The following is a 15,715-nucleotide window of genomic DNA, read 5'->3' on the forward strand; positions in this document are numbered from 1 at the left end:
GCTTATGTATGGGGGAGATTAACACCTTCCTTGTGCATATTAGTTACTGTATGGTTGGTGCATACTGGTTATTGTAAGGTTGTGATTTGAACATGAAAAACCTATACAACCTATTTGAGATAGCTATATGTTTACATTCATGGATAACATGAATGGGGGAGTGAAGATAGATGAGGAAGAGACATATTTGGTATTCATGGTACTTAGATGTTTTTTTATCTATGTTGCCATCAATGTCAAAGGAGTAGATTGTTAGCATGAATGCTGATGATATTTTTATGGGGGAGTATCATAGCATTGTTGGAGACATGATTCAGTGCTTATGTGTTGCATTCATGATAGTGTTTGTCATTGATGTCAACGTACACCTTATTTTTTGAAGATTTCTAGAGTTGTTGAGGTAGATGCGTTTGGTGTGGTCAATGGTCAACAAGTTGGATTGTACGCTCTTAGACATATATTCAGAGATGTTTATTGATAGTAGACAACCTATACTGTAAGGTTGTGACTTGAACATGAAAAACCTATACAACCTATTTGAGATAGCTATATGTTTACATTCATGGACAACATGAATGGGGGAGTAAAGGCAGACGAGGAAGAGATATATTTGGAATTCATGGTACTTAGATGTTTTTCATCTATGTTGCCATCAATGCCAAAGGAGGAGATTGTTAGCATGAATGCTAATGATATTTTTATGGGGGAGTATCATAGCATTGTTGGAGATATGATTCAGTGCTTATGTGTTGCATTCATGACAGTGTTTGTTATTGATGTCAACATACACCTTATTTTGTGAAGATTTCTAGAGTCGTAGAGGTAGATGCATTTGGTGTGGTCAACGGTCAACAAGTTGGGTTGTGTGCTCTTAGACATATGTTTAGAGATGTTCATTGATAGTATGGTTAATTGTGGAGAAAGAGATGCAATTATGATAGAGTTTTGCGATGTTTTCTAGAGGTAGCTTTTAGAGAGTTTCTAGAAAGCAGGTACTGGTAAATCAGCTATATCTTTTAGCTGAGATGGAATTATGTTCAGCACATTTAGAGGATAGTCAAAGACATGTTCAAGATGTTATGTTCCAGATGGAAAAATTAGATATGCAGTTTGAGTTGACTTATGAAGTTTGTTCAACGTGTTTATTCCTGTGAGCCGATTATTGATAAAATCATTATGGAAAGAGTTTAATTATAATGTAACGTGTACTGTTATATCTTAACGATGTCCTATATTATTCATTGTAAATTGAGAAAGCCTCAAGGCCAACTCAATACTTGTTTTAGGACTTGATATAAAGGAAAACTCATTTCTTTGTGGATTGGTATCCAGTGCAGATGGTTATTATGTATGTAAACTTGGATGCAAATACGTATTTGGTTAGAGTAGAGATTGATGTCAAGGATGTATTGTGAGCTTCAAAGGAACTGTATTGGCAAAGAAGTTGCTATTTAGTTAGTTCAAGAACTTGGATAGATTATCTTGAAGATTGTTGGGGGAAGACAGTTTGAGGCTATTTGAACAGTGGGTTCAGTTGTTCTACTTTCAACTCCTAATAGGGTTGGCACAACTTATAATAGAGTTGGAATCTTCTAACAAGGACTCAAAGTTTCTTAACATGGACTCATATGTACTGATTGTATCTCATTGGCTCCTAATAGAGTTCATCCTTTCACAAGGAACTTTTATAGTAGTACATCATCTTGTGGGCATCATTCCTACTGGGGTTTTCCCTCTGATCAGTGTTTACCGTATGGGGTAAATAGATTAATGCATACAGACAATTAAACAAGAACATGTAATAGTAGTGCTCCTTTTATTATTCACATATGCCAAAGAGATTACATAATGCTTACCATCCTCATTACAATGATCTCAGATGGTGTACATATACTTTCCAAAGAATTTTCTCGAAGGGGTCCATCGGCTACATAACAATTATCGAAGGGGTCTGTCGGCTACACAATATTTACCGACAACATCAACCCATTAATGCATACAGACAATTAAACAAGAACATGTAACAACAATGCTCCTTTTATTATTTGCATATGCCAAAGAGATTACATAATGCTTACCATCCTCATTACAATGATCTCAAATGGTATACATATACTTTCCGAAGAACCTTCTCGAAGGGGTCCATTGGCTACACAATATTTACCGACAACATCAACTCGTCGGCTACACAATATCTACCAACAACATCATCTCCCCCAAAAAGAAAAGTCGTCTCTTGGCGACTTCAAAACTAACAAAAATAGGAGACAACAACACACAATATAGAAATAATATATACTAGAGAGGAGGCTGTGTCTCCGAAGAGTTCTGTTGCTGGCATAATTCATACACTTGATCCGTTACGATGCGCAAGTCCTTTTGAGTCTGCGTATTAACCTTTACTGCTTCCTTTAGAAGAAGCGCTGCGTCCATAGTCTAGGCCTTAGCTATTTGCAATTCCTGCTCGGCCTTCTCCTTGTCCTGCAACAGTGCAGCATGCTCAGTTGCCCACACTGCCTGTTGGCTACCCAAGTCCGCAGTTAACTTTTCTCTAGTCTCCCCCTCTATTTTCAGAGGTCTCTCAGCTGTGATCTTTTCTGATGCCCTGTTCGCCTCTGCACGCCTGTGAGCATAATAGACTTCTTTATACAACCCCACTATCTCGTGCACCAACTTCTCCATCGAAGTGTTACATGGTCCCAGCTCAAGCTCAGTGGCCCAATCAACCAACATCTTTGGTGTCTCAATAGCTGGCCAACCTCTGTTCTCAAAGCAGGAGCGAAACCGCTTAGGGAAAACTCTCCGAATATAAGCTCGGATCAAATGCAACTCTCTCTGATGAGTCAATGCCTGTAATGCAATGGTGTGTCCTTTCTTCAACGCAATCCACATGGCTTTGAGGTAGTCTCGGCATCTATCCTCATCTGACCTGTAATCCTCCTTTGCCACATTGTCCATCGTCCATTCCCCATCGCTATCCATCTCTGTCACTCCTACGGTAGCCATGTCCGCATCTGGTGCCGCCTCCTCTTCTCTGGGCGCATGCTCGGATTGTGGAACTGCCACCTCCTGTGGCTTCGATATGGTAACTGGTCCTGGGGAGACCCCTCCATGCTTCGGGGATTGAATGGACAGACCGACCTCTGCAGGAATGAGTTAGAACTGTTGCAGCAGGAATGCACTCGCTCTGTCCATCACCTCCATCCTCTCTGGTTGTGACATCTGTGCTGTCTGTGTCGGCTCAATGCTCTCATCTTGTTGTGCTGGCTGAACTGACTGTGCATCTGTCAACGAGGAGGACGAAATAGTGACCATGGCATCAAAGCCAATCACATCTAATCGAACTTGAGGTTCGGCTTTGGCACTGGCAACTCTACCATCTTCGAGGTTGGCTCTGCTGGTGTAATGGGGCCTGGCGAACAACTTTGGGAAGGCAAGCTCTCGATTGTGGCCAACGGTGGAACATCTGTCATGGTTGTGGCCGTCGGGGAAACAACATCTACCAATGCTGTTGGAGTCATAACGACCCGCGCATGTCACTGGCCAAATGGAGGGATGAGGGAAGTGGTGGTGGTCAAGTGCGCCGAAGTTGGCAACTGAGGGGTGAAAAATGTGAACCCGTTGCCCGCTGTGTCGCTACCAACTTCCGCAGAAGTACTCTCCTCTGAATCGGCTCCACTGCTTTCTAAAGTGTCCTCCCGTCTGCTATCTGTGTCTCCATATGCCTCCAATCCTTGAAATACCTTTTTTTGTTTGGCTGCTGTTCCACCTGTGTCCAAATGTCTCCCATAAAATATAGGGGGCTCCCCTGGCGCCAACTTTCCCTTCAGTGGAACCTCAAAATCGTCAAGTGGTACCTAATTAACTGCTGCCTTCAAAAACAACCCAATGGCATGGTGTGGCATGAAGAATGTCCAGTGCTGGAGTGTCATAAACTCCTCCATCCTGTCGGAACTCCTCCATCCTGTCGGCAAGGACCGTGGCCCAATCGTACACTGTGTCATTCATGATGCTATTCATGAATGCAATTTGCGGCAAAGCTATATTTGAAGCCCAACTTGCCCTTGTCAACCTGCTTTTGATGACATCCATGATGCATCTCCAATAGCCCTCCCGAATAAAATCTCTCCAAAGCCCTCTACACTTGGCACCTTTAACCACTAACTCCATTTCCTCTGGCGTAAGATCGTGGCCTACTAGGTTCACCCAATATTCTTTTCGTTCCTGTGATAACTTGCGGTTCTTGATCTCCACTTTCTGACTTCCTTGGCCAAGGATGCCAAAAACCCTAGTGAAATCCTTCGATTTGAAAGAAACTGTCATGCGGTGCTTCTTGTACAAAAATGTACTGGTTCTTCTATTCTTATTGTATGATTCTATCATGGTTCGCAAAACCAATTCAAACAATCGAATGAAAAATACTGGAAGCTGTATGACCCAATGCACTTGTGCTCGTACCAGAATTTGTTTGACTACCTCTATGTCTGGAGTTTGTTGTCACCATTTCCGACACTCATTGCCATTCAGTCCTTCAAATTGAATTGTAAGGTGTGAGAGGTTAGCCCTCACTTTTTGCTTCTTACTATTGGATGTTGTTGGCCCTGCAACTCGAATTCCGGAAGCCAAGACTCTGGCATTCTTCTCCATATTTGTCTTCAATTGGTTTTTCCACTGCTTCCTTTTCCCTGCAGATTCCATAATAACGGCTTCTTGCTTTACCTTTATAATGTAGGGTTTCTCCTCTTTTCTCTTTCTGACTTCCCGATATGCCTCTATATTTTTTGCCCGTTGCTTCTTTCTTTTCCTTCCACTTGGTGACGGTGTTTCCTTTACTAGCAGCGGGAAAATTACTTGTTTGCGGGAGTTTAGAACTTTGTCGTCATGAACCCAACCAATGAAAACAAAGATCTTCTGAGCTTCTTCCTTTCTAGAGTCATATTCACGTTCACCTCATGACAATCTCTATTATCACCATTTTCGGTTGATGCACGTGGATGTAATACCATTTCCTTGTCATATGCTTAACTTTTCTTTTGCCATATAAGACTGAGGAATATTGGCCCGGTCACACAATGATTTTAGATGCAAATAATATTTTCTCCTCTGCATTCCAATGAACTTGAATTTGGTGTGGTATAATTCATTATCTTTGATGACTTCAATTGCATATGAGAAAAATTTATCCCACGTTGGATACCTCTTCAATCTCTGTTAGAGTTTTGATTTTTCTCACTAAATGGAACACTGTTTCGTTATTTCCCCTGAGAGCCAAGATTGATTCAATTTCCAACTTGCCTGCTTTCTCGCCAAACTGGCTTAAAATGGATAACATTCAGTTGTCATGTGCCCTTCATAAATTTGGCCTAGATATACGCATGGAAGCTCACTAAGTATATCACCATTGTAACCTTGCCGTTTGAGAGTGCGCAGAGCCTTAAAACATAAGCCGTGGAAGGTTGGAACATACCTCGCGGGACCTTTAAACATATGCGCAGAAGGTATAAACATAAGCCATGGAAACTTCAAACCACCCCACAAATATTAGAACAGTGCCAGCGGAAATCCAAAACATATCTGTGGGGATCCAAGACCCAGTCCGCAGAAATCATAAACACCTTTGCTGAAATCTAACACCGTCTGCAGAAATATCACCGTGGGGCACAAGTGTCCGCTGACACGCGTCCGCAGGACACTCAGTGTCTGCGGAAGGTGTCCGTGGGGCACACTTGCACTTTATCTCTTTTTTTTTCATTTTTTTTCAATTTTTTTTTCTTTTTTAACTCGGGCTAATAGGGCGATTATTACTTACTTTGCCTCGTTGTCGCTCCTAGTTCAATCCATTGATGGCCTTGAGAATTTCTTGCCCTTCTAGCGTCCATAACTTTATTGGTCCATTGTTACCTACTTCCCAGATCTGGTATCGCCTGACCCATTTAACTTTAAACTTGCCAGGTTTGATTTCGTTCCGTCCGTCATACTTCAACACTAGCTGTCCCGGTTGGAACTTGTTCAGTTTTAGGTATATATCATGCCACGCTTTGCACTTGTTCTGTGTCACCTCCATGGCCCATTGTGCTAATAGCTGCTTCTCCTCGAGTTTGTTCAGATTATGCAACCTTTCCCTCAGGATTTCCATGTTGCCTAGCTTATTTTCCAACGCGATCCTCAGACTCAGTATCATGAATTTTGTTGGTACTACTGCCTCCTGGCCAAACATCAACTGAAACAGTGTGTCCCATCGTCACCTTGTATGCCGTGCGGTATGCCCAAAGGGCAGAGGGTAGTTTCTCCTCCCAGTCTTCACCTTCGATTGCACATGACTTGTAGATGATTGCTACCAGGATCTTGTTCATAGCCTCGGTTTGTCCGTTTGCTCGTGGGTAGTACGGGCTTGATAGAGAATGATATATCTTGAATTCCATCATTAACAGTTTAATGACATGATTGACAAAATGCCCTCCACGATCACTCATCATTTGAAGTGGAATCCCATATCGAGTGATTATTTGTTCATAGATGAATTTTGCTATACTGATCGTTGAGTTATTTGGTAGAGCTCGTGCTTCCACCCACTTTGTCAAGTATTCTGTAGCTACAACTATATATCAGCATTGGTGCACTCGGCTTACTTTCAGGGGTCCCACGAAATCCAATCCCCATTGTTCGAATAATTCCTGTGCATGGGAGGGATGCAGCGACATGAAGTCTCTCTGTAGCGGCTTTCCAACCCTTTGGCAAGTATCACAACCGATGACCCATTCCTGCGCGTCGTTGTACACTACTAGCCACCATAGTCTTGCTAGTAATATCTTCCTTGCCATGGTGTCAGGTCCCATATGTCCTACTGGGCCCTCATGTGCTTCCTTCAATACTTTTGGTATTTCCTCCTCCAACACACACCGTCGCAGGATGTGATTTGGCCCCATTTTATATAGTAAGCCATTAATCAATTGGAATGTACGACTCCTGATTACTAATTTCTACCTTTCACTTTGTGGCATCTCCTTTGGTGGCTGTCCCATGGATAGGTACTCCCCAATACTTGTGTACCATTTTGACAATACTGCAATTTGAAATAATTGAGCGTTAGGGAAATCATCATTGACTCCATCCGCTGGTTCACCTGTTTTAATTCGTGACAGGTGGTCTGAGTTGACATGATGCTTCATGGGCCGTACAATGATCTTGAAGGTGAATTCCTGCAACAACAGTAGCCACCGGTTGATTCTTCATTGAATGACAGGTTTATTCCCCAGGTACAACAGAGCCTGATGGTCTACATAAAACACGAATGGTGTTGCCAACAAGTAATGTTGGAACTTCTGCATTGCATAAACCAAAGGCTTCCTATTCTGTTGTACTATAGTTCTGTTATGCTTTTGACAGTAGTCAGCTGGCAAAATATACCAGGTGATCTAACTTGTGGTTACTTGTCTGTGCCAAAGTTGCTCCTATTGCATAATTGGATGCGTTGACATGTACATGAAATTCCTTGTTCCAATCTGGGTACGCTAATATAGGTGCTGTGGCCAATCGTATCATCAACCCTTCAAATGACATCCTATTTTTTCTCCCATTTGAACGGTTCCTCTTTGCATGTCAATTTGTCCAGCGGGTATGATACTTTGGCGAAGTTCTTTATGAATCTTCTGTAATATCCTATGTCCCAGGAATGACTTTACCTCCATTACATTTGTAGATGGTTGCATTTCCATTATCACTTTGACTTTGTCTGTATCTGTTTTCAATCCCTCCTTGCAGACTATATGTCCAAGTAATTTTCCCTATGGAACCATGAATCTGCATTTCTTTGGATTTAAAGCGAGGCACACCCTTCGACATCTTTCCATGCATTCACCCAATGTCGACAAATGTTTGTGTTCGGTGCTGAATACAGACCAGTCATCTAGGAATGCTTTGAAATTTTTGGCAGACATTTTGTCGAATATGTGCAGTAGGATTTTTAGGAAAGAATGACATTCTGTTGTATGTGTACACCCCGTCTTCTACCACAAATGTCGTTTTTAGTTTGTCCTCTTCTGCTATGCAAATTTGATTATATCTCGAAAATCCGTCCATAAATGAATAAATTTCATGTCCAGCTACCTCCTCCAATATGCTGTCTGTGAATGGTATCAAGAAGGGGTCCTTGATCGTTACTGCATTGAGACATTTGAAGTCGACACATATCTTGATTTGGGTGGTATCCTCTTTTAGGGATATGATTATAGGTGACATCCATTCACTTGTTTGGACCTTAAAGATAATACTGGCCTCCAGCATTCGGTTAATTTCTTCTGTAACCCGCACCGTGTAATTTTTATTCATCCTATAAGGTCGCTTCCGTACGGGCACTGCACCTTTTGAACAGTGGGATGTGGTGAACACAGCTTTGACGAAACTCCTTTCAAATTCTTATATGTCCAGGCAAATACATCTTTGTATTCCAAGAATATTTAAAATGCCACTACTTTTACCCCCACCAGTATGTTTTTTGGTTCAGCCTCATCTCCCAAATTCATGGTTTGTACTGTGGCTTCATCATATTTTATTTGCTTTCCCTCACCGAATTCATGTGCAGGTGTTTCATCCAATGGTGCGTCCCCTTCTTTTATTTCCTTGAACTCTTTTGGAAATCTGTCTCTATTGTGCCCTTCCTCTATCATTAGTATGTTGCAGCTCTGGAATAGCTCGTAATCCTCCATCTGCCAGTGAAATAATCTATTCACCGAATCCAAATCATTATCCGTCAATCCACCTTCCAACCATAGGATTCCTTCCGGATCTGGTTCCATTCACTGCTTTCCTTCATCCTCTTCTTCAAAATCAGATGAGAGAGCTTCCTCGCCCACCATTTGTGTGTGTAAATCAATGATGAATTTTTGCCCTTTGCTTTCTAGTGACAGTGTATTCTTCTTCCAATCATGCTTAACCTTTGCTTGTACAAGCCATCCATGGCCCAGAATGGCATCATATCCTCTCCTCTTCAGCGGAATGATGACGAAATCGAGTAGGAATGGTTGTGTTCGAATAGTTATGGTTGTGCCATCAGGACACTGACAGGTTTGATGCTGTGTTGGTTCACTATCAGTAATTGGAAGGTAGGTGGCCACAACGTCAGTTGTCCCAACTTCTTCCAAGTATCTTCTGGTAACACATTCACGCTTGACCCTCTGTCCACAATTGTGTCTGTTAGAACAGTTCCCAGAATTCCCATTTTGACGACCACCGGATGTGAGGGCTAGTAGCATTGGGTCCTCTACACTTGCTCCAGTTTCCTTCTCCCCTCCTTGTTCTCCTGGTAATTTAGCAGTTGGAGCGATGTTTGTGAGTGCCGATCGAAGTTGAGGCATTGTGAGCAGTAGATCATTTATTTTGACTGGTACTTTCGTTTGTAATATCTGCCCTATGATGTTTTGTTCCATGTAGTTCTTTGTTGAGGTACCAATAGCGTCCTTCAACTGTGATTTGTCCTCTTGCGTTGCTTTCTCAATTTCCACGCGCGCTTCTTCCGATCTCTTCTTTTCTTCCGTCGGGTCGTGGTACAGTTTTGCTTGTTTATGAGTGATTGCCAAGACTTTTTCTTCATCTGAGCTGATGCTGATCAAATTCACTCCCAATTTCGAGTACTTGGCATCTTCAAGATCTCCAAGACCGCACCGTCTGCATAACAACTGTGGTGCATTCGCTGATGTATAGTTCCATGCGAAGTGGCCCCACAAATTGCATGCTCGGCATTGAACTATCGGACGGTCGTTTGCATCATACTGAATTTGTCTGCGGCCCCCATTATTATTGTTGGTATTGTTGTTTTGCCCTCTTCTATTATTTTTGTACCCACCTGAAGTAGCACCATCACTATTGGTGTTTCCACTCCCTGCTGATGTAGAAGCCTCTTGGGTTAGAAGCACTTGTTGATGTCCTCTTGTTTTCATATTGAAGGGGCATTCTTTTGTGGAATGTCCTATAATTTGACAGATATTGCAGAATTGGTTTTTCGGACAGGATCCCTTTGTGTGACCTTTTGTCTTACATTCCGTGCACCATAGCTCGTTCCCCTTCATCTCTTTTTGCATATTTTTAAATTCTTTCATCATTCTGATCATATCCTTCTGGAGGGCTTGGACCTTCTTGCTGCCCTTTTCTTCATCACTGCTATCTTCTTCTGAAGACACGTCATCTGAGTTAGATGAGCCACTATTCTTCTTTTTTGTTTTCTGTTCACTTCTAAGTCCATCGCACAATTGTATGCTTTGGTGTATGATGATGGCGGCACAATTTTCATTTTCTTCCTCAACTCCGGGTGTAGTCCTTCAATGAACCATCTCTTCTTAAGCCCATTTGCCGACTTACTTTTCATTTTGTTTATTAATTCTTTTAGCTTTCTGGCATATACACGGACAGTTTCATTTTTCCCTTGCTTTGTGGTGTATATTTCTACTACGATCTCATTGTCGTTGCGCAACAATTGAAATTCGGTGATAAACTCCATTTTAACTCCTGCCCAATTAGTTAATTTTTGGGGATCCGCATCGGCAAACCAATCAATTGCTACACCTCTTAGGGTTGCCGGAAATTGTCAAACCCATTCATCTATGTTAGTTATGCCATTTTCCATCCAAATTGTTTCGCATGTCTTACAGTATCGGATTGGATCGACCGTTCCATCACCGTCAAATTTTGACAATTTCTCTTTTGGTCCTGCCATTATTACTTGATTTTGTGTACGAGCGCTGTTCTGTACTCTGACACTGGCACTCTGCACTCCACACTGGCGCTCTGCACTCTGACACCGACACTTTGTACTCCCACATCGACGCTCTGCACTCCAACACGGTTGCTGTTTTGGACAGTTGTCTTATTTCCAACACCTGCGTTACTTGGTGAAAAATGGTTTTCCTCCAGCGAATTTGTTCCTTCTACAAGTGTATCACGAACGAAGAGTTCACTCCATATTCATGCTCCCTCGTCACTCTAAGCCATGCGAGTTAATTCCCTTCCGTCTGGATTCTCTTCCCTACATATATAGGTTCAGAAATTCCTCCATTGCTTCTTTTTCCACCAAATCCAACTGCTGTTGAGTTTCTTCCAACAATTCCTTGGCGCTTCGATGTCCGTTGGCAATCTACTGAAACCTCCGTTTGCGCTCGGCCTGTTGTGCCAAAATTAAATTTTCTTGTACGGTGCGTATTCCATCTTTTCCCTTTATCTTATTTCTATCCTTGTTAAGCTGATTTGGCATTAGTCTTCATTCCTCTGCCTTCATTCTAGGTCCATTAGGCAACGGTGTCAAATATTTATCGTATGGGGTAAATAGATTAATGCATACAGACAATTAAACAAGAATAGGTAACAACAGTGCTCCTTTTATTATTCGCATATGCCAAAGAGATTACATAATGTTTACCATCTTCATTACAATGATCTCAGATGGTGTACATATACTTTCCGAAGAACCTTCCCAAAGGGGTCTGTCGGCTACACAATATCTACCAACGACAATCAAGGGTTTCCCTAGTTAACATATTTGGTGTTATTGTGCATGGTTATCCTTCTATGGTTGTTACATCTATTGTTTACATGTTTCAGAATTAATAAAGATATTGAGAGTTGTTTTAAATGCAGATACCATTTCCAGCATTGAATTCTTTTCTAAGGAAAAACACTTTGGCTAAGTTGGCTATTATAATGTAGTGCTGGATGAGTGTTCTCAGGAGCTAGGAGTATGTATGTATGTTACCATCGGGAGCTGGGTGGTTGAGTGTGTATTAAGCATCTTGTATAATAGGTTATGTTTGTACCTTTGTTTTTCTTCACAAATCAGGAGCTGGATGAGTTGTCATCATGGCTTATATCTTCCTATGATTTGAAACATCTTGTTTATCATAAGTCTTGACGATTCATTGTAATGTAGCGGGTTTTCCTTTTGTTTGCCTCGGATAAGACTATTGCAGGTTGTTGAGTATTGGTTGCATAACTGGATGTTATATCATTGTATGGTGTGTAATTCTCAGAATAGGTATTGATGATTCTTGTGTCTGAAGAACCATTTTATTGTATGCTAGAGAAGACAGCGATGTATATGATCAGTTTTAGTGAAGTTATACAGCAGATATTTTCATCCTCCAGATGAAGAAGACGGTGATGTATATGCTGCTACTGGTGATTTGTGTCAAATATGCAGTTTATATGTCCGTTATGTGCCTGATATAAAATACAGGATTCTTCTGTATATAAATTGTAATCAGAAATATCTGTGAGATCCTAGTAGCATATGATATGTTGTTTTTGTATAGAAAAGATGTTGGACTGAGATGAAGGCTTATTGATTGACTGTTTAGTGCCATCAATCATAAGTGAGAAACTTTTGTATTTGGTTTCAGAACATATAATTAAGGATCTATTTTTCGGGCGTGGCTGGGTTTTTCTCTGGAGTAGCAGAGTTTTCCGAGGGTAAATCTCTATTTTATCTGTTTGTATGCTTTTCTGATTTTCTGTATATTGCATTCATATTATTTTGGTTCAAAACTTAACATGGTATCAAAGCCAGGTTAGGCAAGATCAAGAACCAGAATTAATTCTTAATTGTGAATGGTTGTCGAATTAGAAATATCAGTGTTTTCTGACTGAAAATCAATGACGTGAAAGATGACTATTTGATGTTTGAAGCTGCACATATCAATCATCAGCATCATGTATGCCCTATGGCTAGTGATGATTGCCAAGGTGCCAACAATGGCTATGAAAGTGGTGAGTTGCACAAAAATTGAAAGTGGATATATCTGTAGAACACATTATGGCTTGAAACAGTGATCGCCCCTGTTGTTCGAACCTAGGTTGATCAACGTGGTGTAGGCATGTCGTGACCACAATCTCTTCTTCAGACCTCAGGTTGAGTAACATGTCGTGGGAGCTGAGATTGTTGTTGTTTCTTTCAAAATTTCCCACCAATTCGCATTGCTTGGGCCTGCGGTTGTGAATATTTCCAAGTCTGCCAAGATGTTGAAGAAATCCATCGCTCCAGTTAAGTCAGCAGAGTTGATTCAATCTTTTTATAAAAGGGATTCACTATCAGGTCCTGTCGAATTCAGATTTTCTTGTAGAGGGGACTGCCATAGAGGACCTGATGTGGCCTATTAGGGTCCGTGAAAGTGCCAAGGGTCCAAAGATGTTTCAACTCTTGCAGAAGTTCATGCTCACTGAGTACCTCAAGATCGTATCATTACCATGAATCTTTAGTCTGTTGAAGCTGGTAGTAATGTCTCCTGACTGAGCTGGAAACAAAGATGAGCTGGAGTGTTTGAAGTGAGCTGCTGCATGTACAGTTTTAGGAGATGGAGTTTGCTGACAGTAAGCTTGAATAGATGTTTTCCATTAAAACTTTTGAATCTATAATGTTTTCTCCAAAATGATATTGTCGTGAGGAGCATTCATGGAATAATAATCTTATTATTAGGTTCTCAAGACTTCACTGTAAGGGAAAACTGTATTATCTCTACAGTTGATATGTTGATATCTATACGACTGAAGAAGATTGAAAGAAACTTTTGAATGGTCTCTGATTTGATTATGGATGCGCTCAGTATGTAAAGTCTGTTGCAAAAGACCTTTATGTGTTCATTGGGGGTGATTGGACAAGTTTTAAAATCTTGACAAGCATGAGATTCTTATTCCTTGATCCAAGGGGAAGCTAATGACAATAAAGAGATAAGCATTTTATCCTTGAATTATCTATATGCATCTTTTATGTACTTATTTTGAAATATATTTTATGTATTCCTTTATCATTGGTCTGTATATTTCTCTTCAGGGTATAGGTTGATTCTATAACTTATTAGTAATCTCTCTTAAATGGTGTATCGAGTATCAAAGGGAATGAGGGATGCTTGATTGTGTAATGAATCTAGCAAGTGCTTATTGGAATCCCATAGAGAAGTATGTTCAGTCCAGTGCAAATCTTATGGAGGAAGTGCAGAAGGGACTGCTTTGGCTTAAGGATATTGGGAAGCATGTAGCAGGGAAATTCTTAACGGTTGTTGCCCATGCCAGTAATCTTGTAGAGGATCAGTGCCAGGTGGAGTCAACAGGTCCATCCTTGACTGGCATATTTGTTGGTGTCTATGATGGTCTTGGTGGTCAGAGGCAGCTCACTATATCAATGATAATCTCTATTGTCGTTTCCAGAAATTTGCACTGGAGCAATATGGAATATCAACTGATCTTATATCAGTTCGATCATGCTGTTTGATTGGTGTTATCCATGAGAGAACACTTTATGTGGCTAATCTGGGAGATTCATGTGCTCGTTGAAGTTTAGAAATCCAGTTGCTTTGTTTAGATTCCACTGTTTGCTGCAGCAGTCATGTTAATAATGTTTTAGTTTTTCTTATGTGACTGATTATTAGTTACAGATACTGAATTATCTGATTTCAATGATTTCAAAGTTCAATTTTTTGAGGTGTTACATTTCTGTCATATTGCTGACATACACAGTTGATGAATTAATACAAAGCATTGAATGTTCTTTTATATATCATGTTGTGTTACATTTCATGCATAAGAGAAAGAGTTAATGCCAAACTTGCTCATTAAAAATAAAAATAGAAAAGAATCTATATACAATTTCGAGGCCCTTAAAATCCTTAATGCTACAACACAAAGTGGAATGAAGATGACGATTCAAGAGACTTACTAAAGGGCTACCAAAAGAAGGAAGCCAAGATGGTGCCGCGGTAGGTGAGGAGGCCAAAGGAAAGGGTAAGACGGGGAGGTATACCACCAGAAGTATGGTAGGGAAGAGTACTGCTAGGAGTACGGTAGGTAGGAATACCACAAGGAGTGCGGTAGGGAGGAATACCACTAGAGTATGGTGGTGAAGACTTGATAGAAGAAACCAGGAACCAGTTTGGGAACTTCCCTCACACCACGTATAGAGGTGAAGGAAGCTTGGGGGAATGAAGGGGATGCTAGTGCTACCAAGAGTGTCCCAAGAGTGTTAGAGGGACACTGGAGCATGGTAGTCAACACAATTTGTCAAGCTCCAACCCACCCAGTGTGGGAGCACAATCAGTCAGAAGTAACATAAGTAGAAGAATGGTGTCATAGAGGCAAAAGCTGCCAAAACTTGCTGGTGACGAAAATGAGGATCTCGTAAGACACTGTTGTACCTGCAAAACAATCTGGTCAACAAATTGAGTAATGGACAAGGATGAATGGGTCTAAAAGTTCTCAACAATCCTAAGTGGAGTTGCCATTGATTGTTGCTTCAGTAATGGACAAAGAAAAAACAAATACATGGGATAACCCGAGGAAAGAATTTCAGATTGAGCACTTGCTTCAGAATGACAATGAAAGAGTTGCAGAATTTATAGTACGAAGCAAGGAAGAGGGAAATGGTGAGAGCTTACAACCAGATGCTAAAGAAATTGTTGGGGAAGATGGAGAGCCAAACATCCAATGGTTTAAAGAAGAGATGGTTCATGGAGGGATTGAAGTCTTCTCACTGGAAGAAAATGAAGATGATACCCCCCACATCATACACGGAAGAAACCTATGATAGAGCCATTGATCTTGAAAGCGAGGATGAAACCTCTAAGAAGAAGAAGGGCAAGTCATAATCGAGCAGTGACAACTCATCAAAGGAGAAGCAATGAGGAGTTGAATTAGAAGGTACATGCCATTCAGAAAGACATGGGAAGAATGACAAGGGAATTTA

The 15,715-nt window shown here is 41.0% G+C and overlaps 1 protein-coding gene across 4 annotated transcripts in view; it reads left to right on the forward strand.

The window, feature by feature from the left end:
* LOC149547763 (uncharacterized) overlaps positions 1-15,715 on the forward strand; it is a 104,526-nt gene that overhangs the window by 18,373 nt on the left and 70,438 nt on the right. The window contains exon 1 of one of the 4 annotated variants that reach the window (XM_089791822.1): positions 12,382-12,453. The exons of the other annotated variants lie outside the window; for them this stretch is intronic. The gene's annotated coding sequence lies outside the window, so the exon portion shown is untranslated. Of the gene's footprint in view, positions 1-12,381; positions 12,454-15,715 lie in introns of those variants that run through there. 4 annotated transcript variants of the gene reach the window in all.

The sequence above is a fragment of the Cupressus sempervirens genome, chromosome 7 (genome assembly GCF_028749045.1).
Source record: "Cupressus sempervirens isolate cs-2001-9-10 chromosome 7, ASM2874904v1, whole genome shotgun sequence".
Taxonomy (NCBI): Eukaryota; Viridiplantae; Streptophyta; class Pinopsida; order Cupressales; family Cupressaceae; genus Cupressus; species Cupressus sempervirens.